At 46.6% G+C, this 16,379-nt stretch overlaps 1 protein-coding gene across 10 annotated transcripts in view; it reads left to right on the forward strand.

Annotated features, from left to right (window-relative positions):
* The first annotated feature begins 1,724 nt into the window (after positions 1–1,724).
* Positions 1,725–16,379, forward strand: part of GNG12 (G protein subunit gamma 12) — a 125,201-nt gene continuing 110,546 nt past the window's right edge. The window contains exons 1-2 of one of the 10 annotated variants that reach the window (XR_012324363.1): positions 1,725–2,794; positions 3,358–3,520. The gene's annotated coding sequence lies outside the window, so the exon portion shown is untranslated. Of the gene's footprint in view, positions 2,823–3,357; positions 3,521–16,379 lie in introns of all 10 variants that reach the window. The other 9 variants (XR_012324361.1, XM_033865175.2, XM_073788527.1 and 6 more) reach the window with 9 other exon arrangements.

Consider the following 16,379-nt stretch of genomic DNA (forward strand, 5'->3'; position numbering starts at 1 on the left):
CTGTAGGCAGTGGAGATTCACCCTGAAGTTGTTCCAACTGAGAGCAAAGGAACTGGCGTATTTATGTGGCCATAGTCCTTAGTCACTGGTTAAAGGTTGAGGCGGGGATGGGGGAACATCAATTCCCAGGTACTTCCAGCTGCCCTGTGAGCCAGCAAAGTAAATCCTGCAGCTGAGGGTGGTGTTCTGACAATGACATGCAGGTGCCAGTCGATTCTGCAGTCTGTGGCCAAAAGATACAAACTCCAGTGTATCATGGTCTCAGTCCCAGGTGCCAGGATCAGGTGATGGGAATGAATGCACACCTGGAGCCAGTGTGCACGAAACTGGAGAAGGATCAGAGGGGATACGGCAGAACACTGACAGCAACTGCTGGTGTTAAGCATCTACTTTGATGTGATCTAGAGTAAGAGACTGATGCTAGCTCATCAAAGTCATGATTTCACAGGTGAGATTACTAACAGCAAGCATGCTATGTGTAAGAAATAACAAAAGTAAGTCAATCAAAAATATAAATTAAAAAAATCATATAGGAGGCCCAGTGATATGTAGATGAAATGTGAATGACTGAAGTTTGGACACAACAGAGCAGAAAGAACGACTGGATGGAGGGTCGTGGGTAAAAGAACGACTGGATGCAGGGTCGTGGGTAAAAGCACAGTCTGGAGTCAGACCCCTTGGGTTGAATTCTGGCTTTGCCACTTTTGGATTGCATGGCTTAACCTCTCTGAGCCTACCTGCTAGGGTTGGATTAATAGAGTTAATATATGTTAAGCACTTAAAGCAACATCTGCCATGAAAGTGTTAGCTCTTATTTTTCTTGCCTTGCTCTTGACTAGATCAGTGCATCTCAAACTATCTGTGGGATTTTCTTTTCAATCTGTTGCAGGCTGATGCTTTTATCCAACATGATAAATACAAAATGGATAACGAGAAAAATGAAAGAAACATACAGAATACAAGGCCATCTTTTATTATTAATTTCAACAGGCAGAAAATTACTCAAATTGCTATAAAAGTTTTTACATGCTCACCTTCAATTTCTGTGCTTATCCCATTACAGATGGGTAACAGTTCCCAGATGGTCATTGTTCCGTGGACCACACTTTGAATAGCACTAAATTAGAAAAGCTTCAATAAACCCCTTCAATTCTTGGTGCCTCAGTTTCCAGATGAGAATTACATACATGAAAGCATTTACTAGACGATAAAGGGCTCCAGAAGTGCAAATCAGTGGTGGGGCTATAGGAGTCGATTCTGTAGTCTGTGGCCAAAAGATACAAACTCCAGTGTATGATGGTCTCAGTCCCAGCTGGCATCAGGCTGCTCTGTTTAGAGTGTATTCATGGAACTGTCAGTGTCTGTGAATCAGTCAAGCATTTCCTGCTACTGTACCAAGCGGGGAATAAAGAGCTCCCCTGGCAGCCTGTGGCTTGCACACCAACAGCTACCGCCATCCACAGGTTGCAAGAATCACAGTCCTGGGGCAAAGCATCCAACCACAGACTTCCTATACCCGCAGTACCCCTTCTACAGCCTGGTCAAAAGATTTCACTGAGAATGATACTTGAGCAGGGGTCAGGAGGGAAGAAAGAGTGAAGATAATGTCCTCACTGCAATCCTTGGCTCCTGGCTTCCCTAGGCCTCACTTCTCCTCAGTTGGTGAAACTCAACTCACAGACATCCTTCACCAACGCTTTAAGACTCCATTTCAAGTCTGGACTCTGCCCACACTGGTTTTAAGTGAGCTACTTTGGCCTTCTCTTTTATCTCCACCCTGTCAAACAAGAAAGCAGATACCTTGGAACCTGCAAGAAGTCCACTGAGTGGTAAGATTTCTGCACATCCAACTTTTTGACTCTTTCTGGACTCTTTCTGGACTTTTTGAGGGTGAGTCCCCCGTCTGATTCATCGTTGTGTCTCTCCAATCACCATTATTGCAATGCTTGGCACACAGCAGGTGCTCAATGAGTGTTCATTGAATGGCTCTATATACGAATAGTCAGAAGTCTGTGGAAACAGAAGTGGCTTTTCAAACTACCCCACCCTGAATCCATTCATTAAGCAGAACTCTACCAGGTACTGGGCGTTCGGAAACACAAATCTCACGGCGAGAGATGGAGGGGATGCACATGATGAGTGGATGTACTAAAAATTCAACAATCCGCAGTTATAGCTCCATTTTCTGGAAAGCAAAATCTCTCTGTGGCCCCAGGGCCCTTTAAATTTTACTGTGACTGTTTTCTTAAGAAATTCCTGGAGCAGAGCCTAACTTTTGTGTAGGGGGTTGGCGGCGTGCGTATTGGCGGCCTAAGGGACGGCTGGCTTAAGAGTTGCCGAGCGTTCGAGCGTTCGCACGCGAAGGAAACTTCTCAGGAGTCAGAGCGACCCGGTGGAGGGCTGTGAAGTGGGGCGGCCCGAGAATCCTTGAACTTCAAGGCTACGGGGAAGTCGGGGAAGGGAAACTGGGGGTGTCCAAGGCAGCCAGCCGTCTGCAAGACTTCAACGCTCCCAACTCTTCCCCTCTGCCGGCCCAGACCTGACGCGGGTTCGGCGGCCGAACCAGGGAACAGCCAGGGCGTCTGGGCAGGAGGGAGGAGGGCCGGGCCTGGAGGAAGGAGTCCGAGGCTGCCGCCGCCCCGCCCGTCGGGCTGTCCGCCCCGCCTACCCGAGCGAGGCGGAGCCGGCGCCCGCCCGGAGGAGCAGCAGGAGGAGAGGTCGGAGTCGTCTCCAGGAGCCCTTAGAGACAGAGTCCCCGGCAGCGGCGGTGACGGCAGGGGCAGCGCACCGGCAGGCGAGTGAGCACCGAGCGGCGGGCGCAGGTGGCGGGTCCGGTCCCCGAGGGGACAGGGGCGCAGCGCGGGGCGTCGGCTGGCCAGTTCGGGAGCCGCCTCCGAGTTCCCGGTGCTGGGAAGCGAGATGGAGGGAGGGAACGGAGGAAGGAAGGAAGGAGGAAAGAGTGTCCCGGAGGGCGGGGACTGGTCGGGGCACTGGGCGCCGGAGACCGGGATGGGGGAGGGAGGGCAAGGGACGCCGAGACCCGGAGACAGACCGCGCTCTCGCCCTCGACGGGCGGCGGTCGGAGGGCGCAGGAAGCCAGGGGCCCTGCGGGGCCAGGGCTGGGGGCGCGGCCCCCGGGACGAGGGCGGGAGTGGGAGGAGAGGTCTCCCAGCTCGCTCGCTTGCTTCCTGGTCTGCCCGCGGCCGTGCGCCCCGCACCGGGTTGGGGCTGGAAGGCTCCGGCGTTCCCCGCTCGTGCTTGCGGTGGTGCCAGGTTCGGGAGGAGGGCGGACAACTGGGGGAGACCGGGGCGCCACGCCCCTCTTCCCTACTTTCTTCCGTTCTTTCTGGGGACTAGGCGGCGTGTGCGCAGACCTGGAACCCGCTCAGCGCTGGGGGTCTGGCGGGGAAATAGCGGGTCACAGCGACGACTCAGATCACACATCCCGCGAGGGACCCCCGAGCAGTGAGTGGCCTGGAGACTGTATTTGCGGATGGTATGAGGCGGTCAAGACTCAGACGTGAGTCTTGCGTGATTTTAAAAAGTACTGCCCTGACACTTATTGCGTGGATCAGAGTGACTTTTTTTTTTAAATTTTAACTAGGGCATATCAATTAAAGCTAATTCTAAAACGCTGTCACTGAAGTCGTCCGACACTCACTTGTCCCTCGCCTTCCATTTGTGTCTTGTAAACTTGACTTAAACCATTCATAACTTTCGAAAAGGACCCCGTGATTCTCGTTAAAACCCCGCCGTGGAGTGAAACTTTGGGCAGCTAGAAATCTGAGTGAAGGAACTGCCGAGGCCTGTCATCTTGTGGTCACCCCTGTCCGGGCGAGGTTGTATACAAACAAGTGCACAGAGAAGGAAATGGCCAAAAACCGGGGAGAAGGGAGGTCCCCCGCGCCCACGTGTCAGGGCACGTTTAATGGCTGCTTTGAGTGGAAACAAACCGGAATGTATTAGACCTTGTGGAGTTGGGCAAACTTCACATGATTAGCTTCCTTCCCATCAGTTGTTTCCTCCCCCGCCCCGCTACTGTCTTTGTGGACACTTTATATTTCCTGGGGCTGTTGTAGCTTCGTCTGAATAGACTGTCTATAAGGAATCTTTTGGACCTTGTCAGAGGTAGGGACTGTGTCTGTGTGTTCTCTACTTTAAAAGCCGAGTTTGGCATTGTTTTGAAAGTGCTAGTCACCACACTGCACCATTGCTGGTGCTTCGCAGCCCTGCGTGTAAATTATCGCAGGATGGCGGCCCTCACCTAGGAGAACCAGGAAGGCCAGCAGCGCTAGAATGACGGGGTTGCGTTTAACTGTTGCCAAAACAGTCACATTCAAGTAAGGAGCTGTTTTGATTCTTTTAAAAAAAAAAAAAAAGTATATGTGTCAGCAAGACCTGTTTTCAATAAACAAACATGATTCACACATAATTTTTTAAAGTAATCAAACGTTTTACAGAGACTTAAGTGATAAAAGGACTTTGGGATCAACCGTTCAGTCTCTTTGCCTTCTCTAACGGTAAACTAACACCATAAAACCCTGGTTTAAGTCCAAAAAATGCTGAAGAATCTAAGGGCTGCGTCTTTAGGCCTTATAAAAAAAAATGCAGTTGTATTTTTACTGTTTTTAACCCAGGTAATTCAGGAAGGTGTTGAATCTGGACAGCATTTAGCTTTGTGTAGAAATACATAAAAATGTGGATCTGTGTTTCACAAGAAACCGGACAGATTAATACTCTAAAAATTTTCAATGTCACAAGCTCCAGTCTCATTTGAAAGCTCTCTAATGAGATTTGCGGTGTTGGGCTTACGTTGTCACTTGTTGAAGGACGTGGGTGGTCGTCATGTCGTGACAGCAAAATCTGCGTAGTCGAAACACTTGAAGAACTGGCTAGCTAATATCAGATTAGTTTTGTTTACCTCTTTCTGAGAGAAGAAAATTTCAGATTTGGAATTATGTCATTTATTGTGTTGGATTTTTATTGGGTGTTTTTTTTTAAGTTTTATATGTCAGCTTAAGCTTAATTTAGGGAGGCAAGTTGTGGAAGTCAATTTTTTCTGGAGTCTGATTTGGAAGAGAAGCAGCCTAACAGTGGTTTGAGGTATGGTTTTGGTGTGACAGATGTGGATGGGAATATTAGTTATTTAACCGTTTCAGTCTGATTTGTAAAATGAGGATGATAGTGGTCTCTGTCTTGAGGGTTTTTATGAAAGTATATGAAACAGTCTTTGGAAAACATTTTGCACCTAATACACAGATAATGTTCAGAATTATTAGACATTTCATCTACTGACCAGCAGCCGGCTATTGGATACATTAAAAGATGTCAGTTTGAACCTTCTGGAAACACTGGATAGAGCAAATAAATCAGGTAAAGAAGGTACCTGATTTTATAGATAGATGGATAAATAGGTAGGTAGATAGATTGGTAGGTAGGTAGATAGGTAGGTAGATAAAGCTTCTGGAATGCTAGAGCAATTAAATTCCAAAGAAGTTACCTGGTTTTATAGATATACAGAGCAAGATGTCTATCCATCTATCTGTCTAAAATATCTAAAATAGTTGTTTACATATGTGTGTCATGTTTCTACCACAGTGGTATGAATAATTATGATTACTGGAGTAACAGTTTTAATGCGTTTTTAGTGTGAAGTTACAGTCGTATAATATTTTTAGAGCCAGACAATCATTTCATTACTCATATTTTAACTTTGAAGAGAATTTATATTTAAAATAGTCATGCTTATTAGCCCTGGGTAGGACGTTAAACAGAAACAGAAATATTTGTCTTTTACCTAGTATGATTTTTAATTGAAGTATGAAAAAAATGTGACCTGGAGTATACAGTTATTTTTCACGTACTGATGTCCAGTGCTAACAGATAAGCCTCAAGAAGTGTTTAGGGGGACTTACCTGGTGGTGCAGTGGTTAAGATTCCGCCTGCCAATGCAGGAGACACGGGTTCGAGCCCTGGTCCAGAAAGATCCCACATGCCGTGGAGCAACTAAGTCCGTGTGCCACAACTACTGAGCCTGCGCTCTAGAGCCCACGCCACAACTACTGAAGCCCGCTGCCTGGAGCCTGTGCTCCTCAACAGGGGAAGCCACCTCAATGAGAAGCCCGTGCACGGCAGCGAAGAGTAGCCCCCGCTCGCCGCAACTAGAGAAAGCCCGCATGCAGCAACGGAGACCAAAAAATAAATAAATAAATAAATATTTTTTAAAAAAGTGTTTAAGAAAGGACTAGCGGCATTTCATAAACGTATTGTAAAAGCGTTGTGACTGATGGTAAACTTTTGTGAGACTGGGTGTTCCATTAATTCAGGGAATCTACTCATCATGTCATTGACTCATTTGCAAAATTTAAAAAATGCTTCCATCTTGAAAACAAACCCTTTTACGTGTCTGTTGTTTTCTTAATGCATGTCAGGTGCATAGAATTGGGCCAGTTGGAATCGTGGCTTGTGCCACAGATGACTTCTCATTTACTAATTGTTCCACAGGGACTCAGATCATGCTTATAATATTTTTAAATAACTGTAAAGGGTACAGTATTATTATGAATCACTTCTTGCCTATGACATTATACTCTGAAGCAGCGGAGGACTCGATTGAATAAATTATTGATTCTTTTCTCTCTTAGAACATCATAGCATAGTGATGGATTCCAGGCTCATGCTTCTAGGTGTGTAGCGTGTGGGCAAGTTACTTAATACCTCTGTGCTTCAGTGAGGTGTTGGGAGGGATAAACGAGTTAATCTCTCTAAAGCATTTAGAACAGTGCCTGACACATAGTCTATGCTCAACAAATATTAACATTAAATTGTTACTTACTGAAATTTTCTAAATGTTATGAGCATACATTACTTTTCTAACAGGAAAACAACTATATGAAATTTTAATGTTTCCCCCAAATCTAAAAAGGCTCAGTAATTTATATAGTCCTGTCAAGCAGTGCTTAAGAAGTAAGAGAATACAATCAGGCAATTCTCATTGTGTCTTTTAAATATGAAATGGAGTGCAGTGTTCATTTGTTCAACAAATTAATTCTCCTAGATCTCAGTCCCATTTTCCTTTCTTATTAGAAACTTGAAAAAAAAAATCGATAATCCATGAAGTCCACCCTAGGTTAGGTTAAGTAGGGGAAGGGTGGTGTGCCCAGTTACAGTGCATTATTACACTTACAACTAATAAAAAAAAAATTTATGGGCTTCCCTGGTGGCGCAGTGGTTGAGAGTCCGCCTGCCGATGCAGGGGACACGGGTTCGTGCCCCTGTCCGGGAAGATCCCACATACTGCGGAGCGGCTGGGCCCGTGAGCCATGGCCGCTGAGCCTGTGCGTCCGGAGCCTGTGCTCCACAACGGGAGAGGCCACAACAGTGAGAGGCCTGCGTACCGCAAAAAAAAAAAAAAAAAAAAAATTATGCATAGAAAAGAAAGTACAGACAAATGGATCGTGGGATTGTGGCGCTTCTCCCCATATTTTCGCCAATGAGCATGTATAGAAAATAAAAGATAATCCATTGGTGTAACAATTACTCAGTAAAACCTGGTTTTGTTAGCTTCAAATAGCAGGATTTTGGTTTTGTTTTAGAAAAAACACCAGCTTGCATAGCAATCGAAGGTCTTTGAGTTACATGTGAGAACTATTTAGCAGTAAAAGAGAGGCCCTTTTGGAAGTTTGCAGGTTTATCTAATTAAGAGATGTTTGAAATTTGGGTTTGCCTGCAGACGCAGTTCACCAACCTTGACTTTATGGAAACTGTCACTTCCCAGATCCCTCATGTCCCAGCCCTGCATCGAGGAGCTGTGTGTATACAGCACCTGCCGCGTGTCAGAGGCCTCTAAGACAGTCACAAAGAAGACATACCTGCCATTAGTTTAATGGGAGAGTTCGATAGGTAAAAAAATATACCTTCAGCACAGTCGTGTGACTCCATTTATGGAGCTGTTCTACATCCTAGGCCCCAGTCTAACCCCTTTACATTTATGATCTTGACCAGTCCTCACAGCAGCCCAGGTGAGAAAGCTGAGGCTCCCTAAGCGGCAAGATGAGGATGTGACCCAGAGTTGTTCTGACTCCATATACTGGGCACTAGGAGCTCTGCCAGGGAGCTGCAGTGGAGGTGCTTCCAGCTAAAGGTGCTTCCTTATGGAGGAAGTTTCGTTTAGAAGCTGTAACTCAAACCAACAGAAACAGGAGGAGAGGGCTCCTCTTGGGGGTGAGATGGCCGGCCTGAGGAGTATTACCAGTGCCTTGCCATTGGGCTCATTGGGCTTCTTGCCCTCTGCAGCCATAGAAGTCAAATCGAAGCTTCCAGAATTGCCTCAGAGACCCAGCAGGCCTGAAGGGATCTGTAGAGTCAGTCTCTCCCATGCCTGGATTCCCCAAGAGGGCCTTGAGCGGAGATGGGGCCACCAGCTGAGTCCTGCTCTAGAGCCAGCTCCCACCGACAGGTCCTGTCTCCCCGCTTCTCTCTCAGGAATAAAGGGAAGAGCGGTTAGGCCGGTGCTTTGGACCCAGGGCAGAGGGTGGAGGTGATTTGACTGAAGATTACTTCTAGGTGGATTATTACATTTAGTGCCCAGTCTCTTGAAAATCATTTCTAGAGTCACTTAAATGTCTGGTTTATTGCGTCAGGCTTTATTGGGTGTCGTAAAAGTGAAATTTTTTTGCAAAATTTAAAAAATTTAAAATTTTTTAATTTAATTAAAAATTAAATTAAACCATGTCTGGTTGCCATCCCCTGACAAGGGGGGTTTTTGTCTTCTCTTAATGGGTCTGTATTTTGGAGGATTACTGTATAATAAAAACCAGGGTGTTGTAGACTGTTAAAAGACTTCTGATATTTTCACCTCTGCTGGAGAATTAGTAGCTCAAAGAAGATTTTCTTTTAGGTCTGCTTTAGTGAATCAGTTGCTAAGAGTCTTTTGTAATTTTTCACATTCATTGATTGTAAGCACGTGACTTTGGGGCCAGAGGGTCGGGAGGCCTTATATTCCATTTGCTTTCTTACAGAATAGACTACCATTCCTCTTGCAGTCAGTGTCACGTAACTGACATGGTATCCCCGTGGTTGACTGAGAAGAGGAGCATAAGTTCTGATTTAACTTGGGTTGCTGTCATCACAAATGCTCCCCGGGTGGGCTCTGAATCAGTGGTCATCGCCGCGCTTGCGTGCCACGTAGAGAGCATTGCCTTCATCCCCAATGGCCGTGTGCAAACCCACATGAGCCCGTGGGGGTAGAATCTTAACTTCACCCATGTAGAATAATCAGGCTTTTACTTAGCTACAGATGCTACCAGCCAAGATGTCCCTGAGCACTGGACATGAAACCTTTAGCCCCCCTGCACTGGAGCCCTTTGACTAAGATTCCCAAGCTTGCAGTGACCTCAAAGTTTGCCTGCTTTTCAGAGACGAATGATGGCAGTTTAGCTCTCGGTGTGAGCTAAACAAATCTAAGGACGGAAAGAGGGATCAGGATCCAAAAGCTGCTTGGACTTTATCGAGGCGTAGTGAGGACTTTATTGATATGAAACCATCACACCAGGTTTATTCAACCAGAACCTCAGGCAAATTGGAAAAGTGTTGAAGCCAGCAGACTTGGTGCCTGTCCTGTACCTGAACTACCCAGACCTTTTGCAATGTTAGACCGTGACCTGCACATTAGACCATGAGGCTTCATGTGGGCGTGTAAGGTCATGATTGGCTGCTCAGACAAGTTGTCAGGGGAAGGTTGAATGTCTGGCCAAGAAGCAGAAGAGTTGGATTGTGACTTCTTGACAGGGCTGCTTTGAACTCTTGTACAGATTGTTCACTGCACAAGACTAGCTGGCCAAGGAAGTTAAGTGGGGCTCAGATCTCTCCAAAAACTATGTGTCCTGGGCTAGAACTGCCTCTGCCAGGAGGAGGGGGCACTTCATTCTGACTCCGTCAAGCCTGCAAGGCTGGTGCACTTGGAGGGGTGGCCTTTTCCTAAGTCACACAAAGGCACAGTCTGGCAGCACGGATTAATAAGCAGCCACAATAACCCTCAAAATGACATGAGCTGGCTGAGTCTGGCACGTAGTAGGTACTTAATAAACGCCAGTGGAATGAAGGAATAAAACCACATTCTCTGTAGTGTGTGCCAGTGAAGTGGATGAGCCAGTGTTCTTTTTAATCAAAAGTAAAAGTGATGGTATCTACTAGGAAAGGCACATTCAGTGGTGCGTGTTCCCTGTGACAGGCTTCTTCCTCTTTAGTTCATCATTTCCTAAGGGGCGGGTAAAGCCCAGCACTTGAGGGGTCGTTGGCGTTGTTTACTCTGAGTCCAGCACCAACAAACGTGCTCAGCATTGCCTGGTACCTGCGGGGCTTCTGCAGTGGTGCCTCCTGGGAATGGACAAAGGGATTCATGGTGTTTATTGACCAGCTGTGGGCCCTCCTCTTGGGGACAGGATGCAAAGGACACTGGCTGCAGGAGCCTTTGGAATTTACCTATGAGTGGCTGCTTCTTGTGTAGAAAGACTTTTCTAGTTTAGGGTAAGAAGTGGGGAGCCTTGTTGCTAAAGCCACTGACAGCTGAGGAAGGGGGTTTGTCTGTGTCCCTTGCAGTGCCAGCTGCTGCTTGCATGCCTCTGTTTCAGGTTGATCCTTTAGAAAGCAGACTCTCAGAGTTAACCTCCTCTTGGCTCCCCTCCTGAGGGGCAATCCGCACAGCAGGTAGGATCAGCCATGTTTAGTGGGTCAAACTGCTAAGACAGTGGTTCTGTGCATAGAGGTGCTGGCTTGCACTTAGGACCTTGGCCTTCTGCTGTTTTATGTAGAGGCCACACCTTGTGAAAAATGCCCAAAGGTACAGAAACGTGAACGCCTTTCCCATTTAGGCTGGTTAAATGCAGCTTTCTTCAGGCAAACTCAGATTCCCAAAACAGGACTAGCAGGAGATAACAATTCCTAATAAGGATTTCCCACAGAACTTCTTTCGTTCTTTATTTTGGCTGCGTTGGGTTTTTGCTGCTGCGTGCAGGCTTTCTCTAGTTGTGGCGAGCAGGGACTACTCTTCATTGCGGTGTGCGGGCTTCTCGTTGTGGAGCACGGGCTCTAGGCACATGGGCTTCAGTAGTTGCAGCACGTGGGCTCAGTAGTTGCGGCTCGCGGGCTCTAGAGCACAGGCTCAGTAGTTGTGGCACATGGGCTTAGTTGCTCCATGGCATGTGGGATCTTCCTGGACCTGGGATCGAGCCCACGTCCCCTGCCTTGGCAGGCGGATTCTTAACTACTGCGCCACCAGGGAAGTCCCTCACAGAATTTCTTGAGAGAGCAAACTTACCTGTTGCATTTATGATATGATTTGATTTTACAAAATTCCAGGATTCTCAACTTTTCAGGAATATCTCTGTTGAATTAAGCAGAATATTCCGGCACATGCTTTGCCCTCTTTTTTGACATAAATATTTGATGAGCAGCATGCTTCAGCCATTACTGTCCAAATCCAGAAAGCAAATAAATGTGCCTGGCATGCTGCCTGGGAGGGAATCCTCATGTTTCTGCCTTTGCCTCCCATTCACCTCCAGTTCTCTGACTTCTCCTGCTGTAATAAATGTCAAGGGGCTCAGGGACACCCACACCCAGCAGGTGATATCACACAGGGCAGAGACCACCTCTCCATGCGCGCCTCCTGAGCTCTGGATCCAGGTTCCTCTGATTTACTGATGCCAACGTGAGAATTCACCTGCCTCAACCCAGGTTTCCCAGAAGCCTCCTCAGCTTTGTCTCTTCCAAGCTGGGATTGTCCTATTCTTCACACTCCTGTGAAAAATGGTTTATACAACCTCTTCATTTTTAAAAAATCGGTAACGTATTTATATGGTTTACCCCCATATAAAAAGGTAAACACTGAGAAATCTTGCTCCCATCCAAGCCTTTTCCACATTCTCTGCAGGCTGCAACTTGTAAATACGAGCACACGAGAGTGTGCATGTGTGTGTGCGTGTGTGTGTGTGTGTGTGTGTGTTTGTATTTAATGCTTCCCCTTTCTTTCACAAAAAGTGGTATATATACTGTTCTGTGTCTTGCTTTTTAAAATTAGCAGTCTGTCCTGGAGATCTCTATCAGCACGCTCGTTTTCCATTGTGTAGACGTAGCATGGTTTATTCGACCAGTCCCCTAAGGCTGGACCTTTGAATTGTTCCCAGTCTTTCGCTATTACCCACGGCACTGCAACAAATAAAGGTTTCATCTTGCTTTTGTGCGGGTGGACCTAGAGGATTGATTCCCAGGAGCGGGACTGCTGACTCGCAGGGCCCTGTCAGCCCCTTGGGAAGGGTTGGCTCATTTTGCCCTCTGCTCAGCAGCGTATCAGATGGCCTGTCTCCCCATAGCCCCAACGCACGGAGGGTGTCAGCTCTTTTTATTTTTGCTAATCTCATTGATGAGAAATGGTAATTAGGGTTGGTTAAATTTTTCGAATTGTGAGTGAGTGAGAGGATTGGGGCTGTTTGTACATCTTCTCCTGTGGGCAGTCCAGGCCTGCCGATCCCCCCGTGGGCATTTATTGACCTTTCCTCCTGAAGCTAAGCCTCTTGCCTACACCACTGTCAGAATCTCTAAAATACAGACTTAAGAATGTGATAGCTCTTTTGGGCCCAAGGGTAGAGTGGGCTGCCAAATTGTCAGTGCAAATTCGAGAGAAGTGGAAAGTAGGGTTTTATGCCAGTTGCTAATGTCTGATTTATAAATAGTTTTCGGCTAATGGTATCATTAAACTGCGGCTTCTCCAAAACCATTATGAAGATGACCTTCTAGTCTAGAATTTCTCCCTCTCAAACAAAAACAAGAGAGATTGAGAATATATAAACTCCAATGGCATTTCCTGCAAAATCTTCTAAGAAATCTATATTTTTCCTTTCATATGCATCTCCTGAAAGGTCATACATGCCACATTTTTTTGTGTGTGTACCTGCTGACCTGCTGAATAGGGCTCCTGTTCGCCCTTTGATTTAACCATCAGAGAGCTGTCTACTCTTATTTCCAGGGTGAAAGAAAAGAGGGAAGTAAAAGTACAAGGTAAAGAGACTGGCCAGAGTTCAGGGTTCGACGAAGGGTGCAGGGTTGGAGTTCCACAGAGTCATCTTTCTTTTTTCTTTTTTTTTTTTTTTGCGGTACGCGGGCCTCTCACTGTTGTGGCCTCTCCCGTTGCAGAGCACAGGCTCCGGACGCACAGGCTCAGCGGCCATGGCTCACAGGCCCAGCCGCTTCGCGGCATGTGGGATCTTCCCAGACCGGGGCACGAACCCGTGTCCCCTGCATCGGCAGGCGGACTCTCAACCACTGCGCCACCAGGGAAGCCCAGCCCCTTCTTTTTGAGGTGCTCTCTCAGTCAGCTCTTGGGATGCTTTTTTAATATAAAATTAATTTTCATCTTCTTAAAAATGAAATCCACCGAAAGAGAAATTTTGGTTGAGGGAAAAGATGACTGTGTGTGGCTTATTTTTTTATTTTTTGCTTTTAGAAATTCAAATGAGGAAGTCCTGTATAAAGTTAGCCTCCATCTCCATCAAAAAAAAGAGAAAAAAACCAAAACAGGCAAAACCAAGAAAACCCCAGCACCACAACAAATTCTCCTTCTCAGAGTTCCCACATTTAGAAGAGGCCCATGAAATCTCTAGAAAGGACGCTGTGATCTTCCACCCCCAGTGGAAGATCAAAAACCTCTCTTTTGAGCTCCAAAATGTGTGGATTATTACCTTGTGAAGTGGGTTTTCAGCTCTCTGGATGCTCTGTTTTCCTTCCAGTTATCCTGTCGCTGTGGTGCTGAGCTCCTGCACTGTAGTCTCAGCTCTGTAAGAACAGGCTCTTGGTCTGTTGTTCTAGCCCAGGACCTAGAAGGGTATCTAGCACCTTGGAGTGCTCCATCAGTGGATAAATGAATGCTGCTGAGGGTAGCCGCCTTCTGGACCTGGCTGGGTCTTTGCGGTCAACCATGTTAGTGATCCCGTGTTAGCCAGGGGCCCGGGCTGGGGGTCACGTTAGCCATTCCTTGGCCTTTGGGCAGGATGCTCCAGCCCTTGTGCACCCTCTGACGGTGTGTGTGATGGCTTAAGAGCTCAGGCTTGCAGTCTGATTCACCTGGGCAAGTCACCTGACCTCGAAGAGCCTCTACTTTCCCATTTGCAGAATAAAGGTAATGACACGATATTTCAACAAATCTAAGGTGCTGTCAATTATGAGATGTGCCGTTATTCTATGAGCCACTAAGAAAGAAAAGGGAAATTGCTGCCAGTTCAGCTGTGGCTCCCGTTAATCCTAAGAATGTGTTCGTTTTCGTTGGCTGCCATAACAGATTACCACAAATTCAGCCACTTAAAGCGACACACATGTATTATCTCACGGTTCTGACATCACAAGTCATCACGGTTTTAGCTGGTTTCTCTGCTCTGGGTTTTACAAGTCCGAAATCTTATTGGGAGGTTCTGGGAAGAATCCATTTGCAGGGTCGTTCAGGTTCTTTGCAGTTGTAGGATTGAGGTTCTTGCCTCGTTGATGGCTGTCAGCGGTGGGCCACCCTCAGCTCTCAGAGACCTCTCCTGGGTCCTTGCACTTGGACCCTACATCTCAGGTGATGAGTCCTTCTCATGCCTGGAATCTCTTTGACGCCCCCTCTCCTCCATCCCTCTGCTTCCAGCCAGAGAGAATTCTCTGCTTTTAGGGCTCATTTGCTTCGATTGGGCCCACCAGGATATTCCAGCCTACTCTCCCTTAACTACATCTGCAAAGTCCTTTTTGCTGTGTGACATAACATATTCATAGGTTTCAGAGATTAGGGCAGGGACATCTTTGGGGCGCCATTCTGACTACTGCAGTCATCCTACTATCAGGGATGTTAAAATGTGAACAGAATATGTTTCTTAGAATTGATGAAATACTATCTTTGGTTTAAAAATTAAAGAGCTACTAATGTATGTAAAGCATTCAGGGTGTCCATAGTAAGTGCTCAGGCATTAACTATTATTATTATAATTAATAGTATGATCACAGTGCTCATATAATGCCCATCACCTTTAACTTCAGTTGAAGTTACTCTCCCAGTTAGATGCACTTGACAAACACTAATTGAGAGAGTGTAGTGTGCGGGCAGCTAATTTGATGACAGTGATGGTGATAGTTACTCCTTGAGTGACATCTATGTGCCGACATGTGCTAGGACCTTTACACACTTTCTCAGGCCTTGCAGTAGCCCTCTGAAGTAGGCAGTACTGGCTCCATTTACAGGTGGGGAAGCAGGTTCAGGGAGGTTGAATACTGCTTAGGAGCTCAGCAGTAGTAAGTGGTGGTGGCGGCGTCTTGCTTTGAATCCAGGTCTGCTGGCTCTGCAGTCAGTGCTCTTTGTGGCACCATATTACCTGTCCCGGTGTCCACCAGGTGTGTGGGCTGGAGGCGGTGGCCTCCTGGAAGGGAAGGGAACACAGGGGAAGAGGCATTGCCCTGAGATGTGTCTCTCTTGTACTCAGATGTTTCTTTGCTCTTAACTGTTTAGCTTATCAAGGAGAAAGGTCCTCTCTCTTCATCCTTTTTTCCAGTTTTCAATAAACACAAAAAAGATCTTTTTTCATGCAGCAGGTATTTATCAGTTACCAACTCTGTGAGGATACAGCTGTGAACAATATTGTGACTTACAATGAGAAATATATATACGATCTTTGTATAGTTCCTGTCACAAAACTCCTGAAACCTTTGGAATTTCCCAAGTGATGAGAGCGATAAAGGTGTCTTTTGATCTGTTACTGAGGTGACTTTGGGACCACACCTAAGGATGGGGGATGTTTTCCTGGGACTCAACCATGTGATTAGAAGGGTGGAACTTTTGGTCCCACCCCTCAGACCTCCGGGGCAGGGAGAGGGGCTGAAGGTTGAATCAGTCACCCATGGCCAGTGATGTAATCAGTTGTAGCTATGTAATGAGGCCTCCATAAAAACTCAAAAGGACAGGGTTAGGAAAGCTTCCGGTTACTGAACAAGTGGAGCTATGGGAAAGGTGGTCCCCTCCAAGAGGGCATAGAAGCTCCGTGCCCTTTCCCTGCACCTTGCCCTCCGCATCTCTTCCATCTGGCTCTTCCTGAGTCATATCCTTTTATAATAAACCTAGTGATCTAGTAAGTATAATGTTTCTCTAAGTTCTGTGAGCTGCCCTGAGCCCTTAACCTGTGGAATCCGATGCTATCTCCAGGTAGATATGTCAAAATTGAGTTGAACTGTAGGACACTCAGCTGGTGTCAAGAATTGCTTGGTAGTTTGGAAGCCTCCGCCACAAATTGGAATTGGTGACCAGAACCCTTTTATATACTGTGTGTGGCTTTCAAAGGGAGGAGAGTTAGCATTGGGGAATTTCTGCT

The sequence above is a fragment of the Tursiops truncatus genome, chromosome 1 (assembly GCF_011762595.2).
Source record: "Tursiops truncatus isolate mTurTru1 chromosome 1, mTurTru1.mat.Y, whole genome shotgun sequence".
Taxonomy (NCBI): domain Eukaryota; kingdom Metazoa; phylum Chordata; class Mammalia; order Artiodactyla; family Delphinidae; genus Tursiops; species Tursiops truncatus.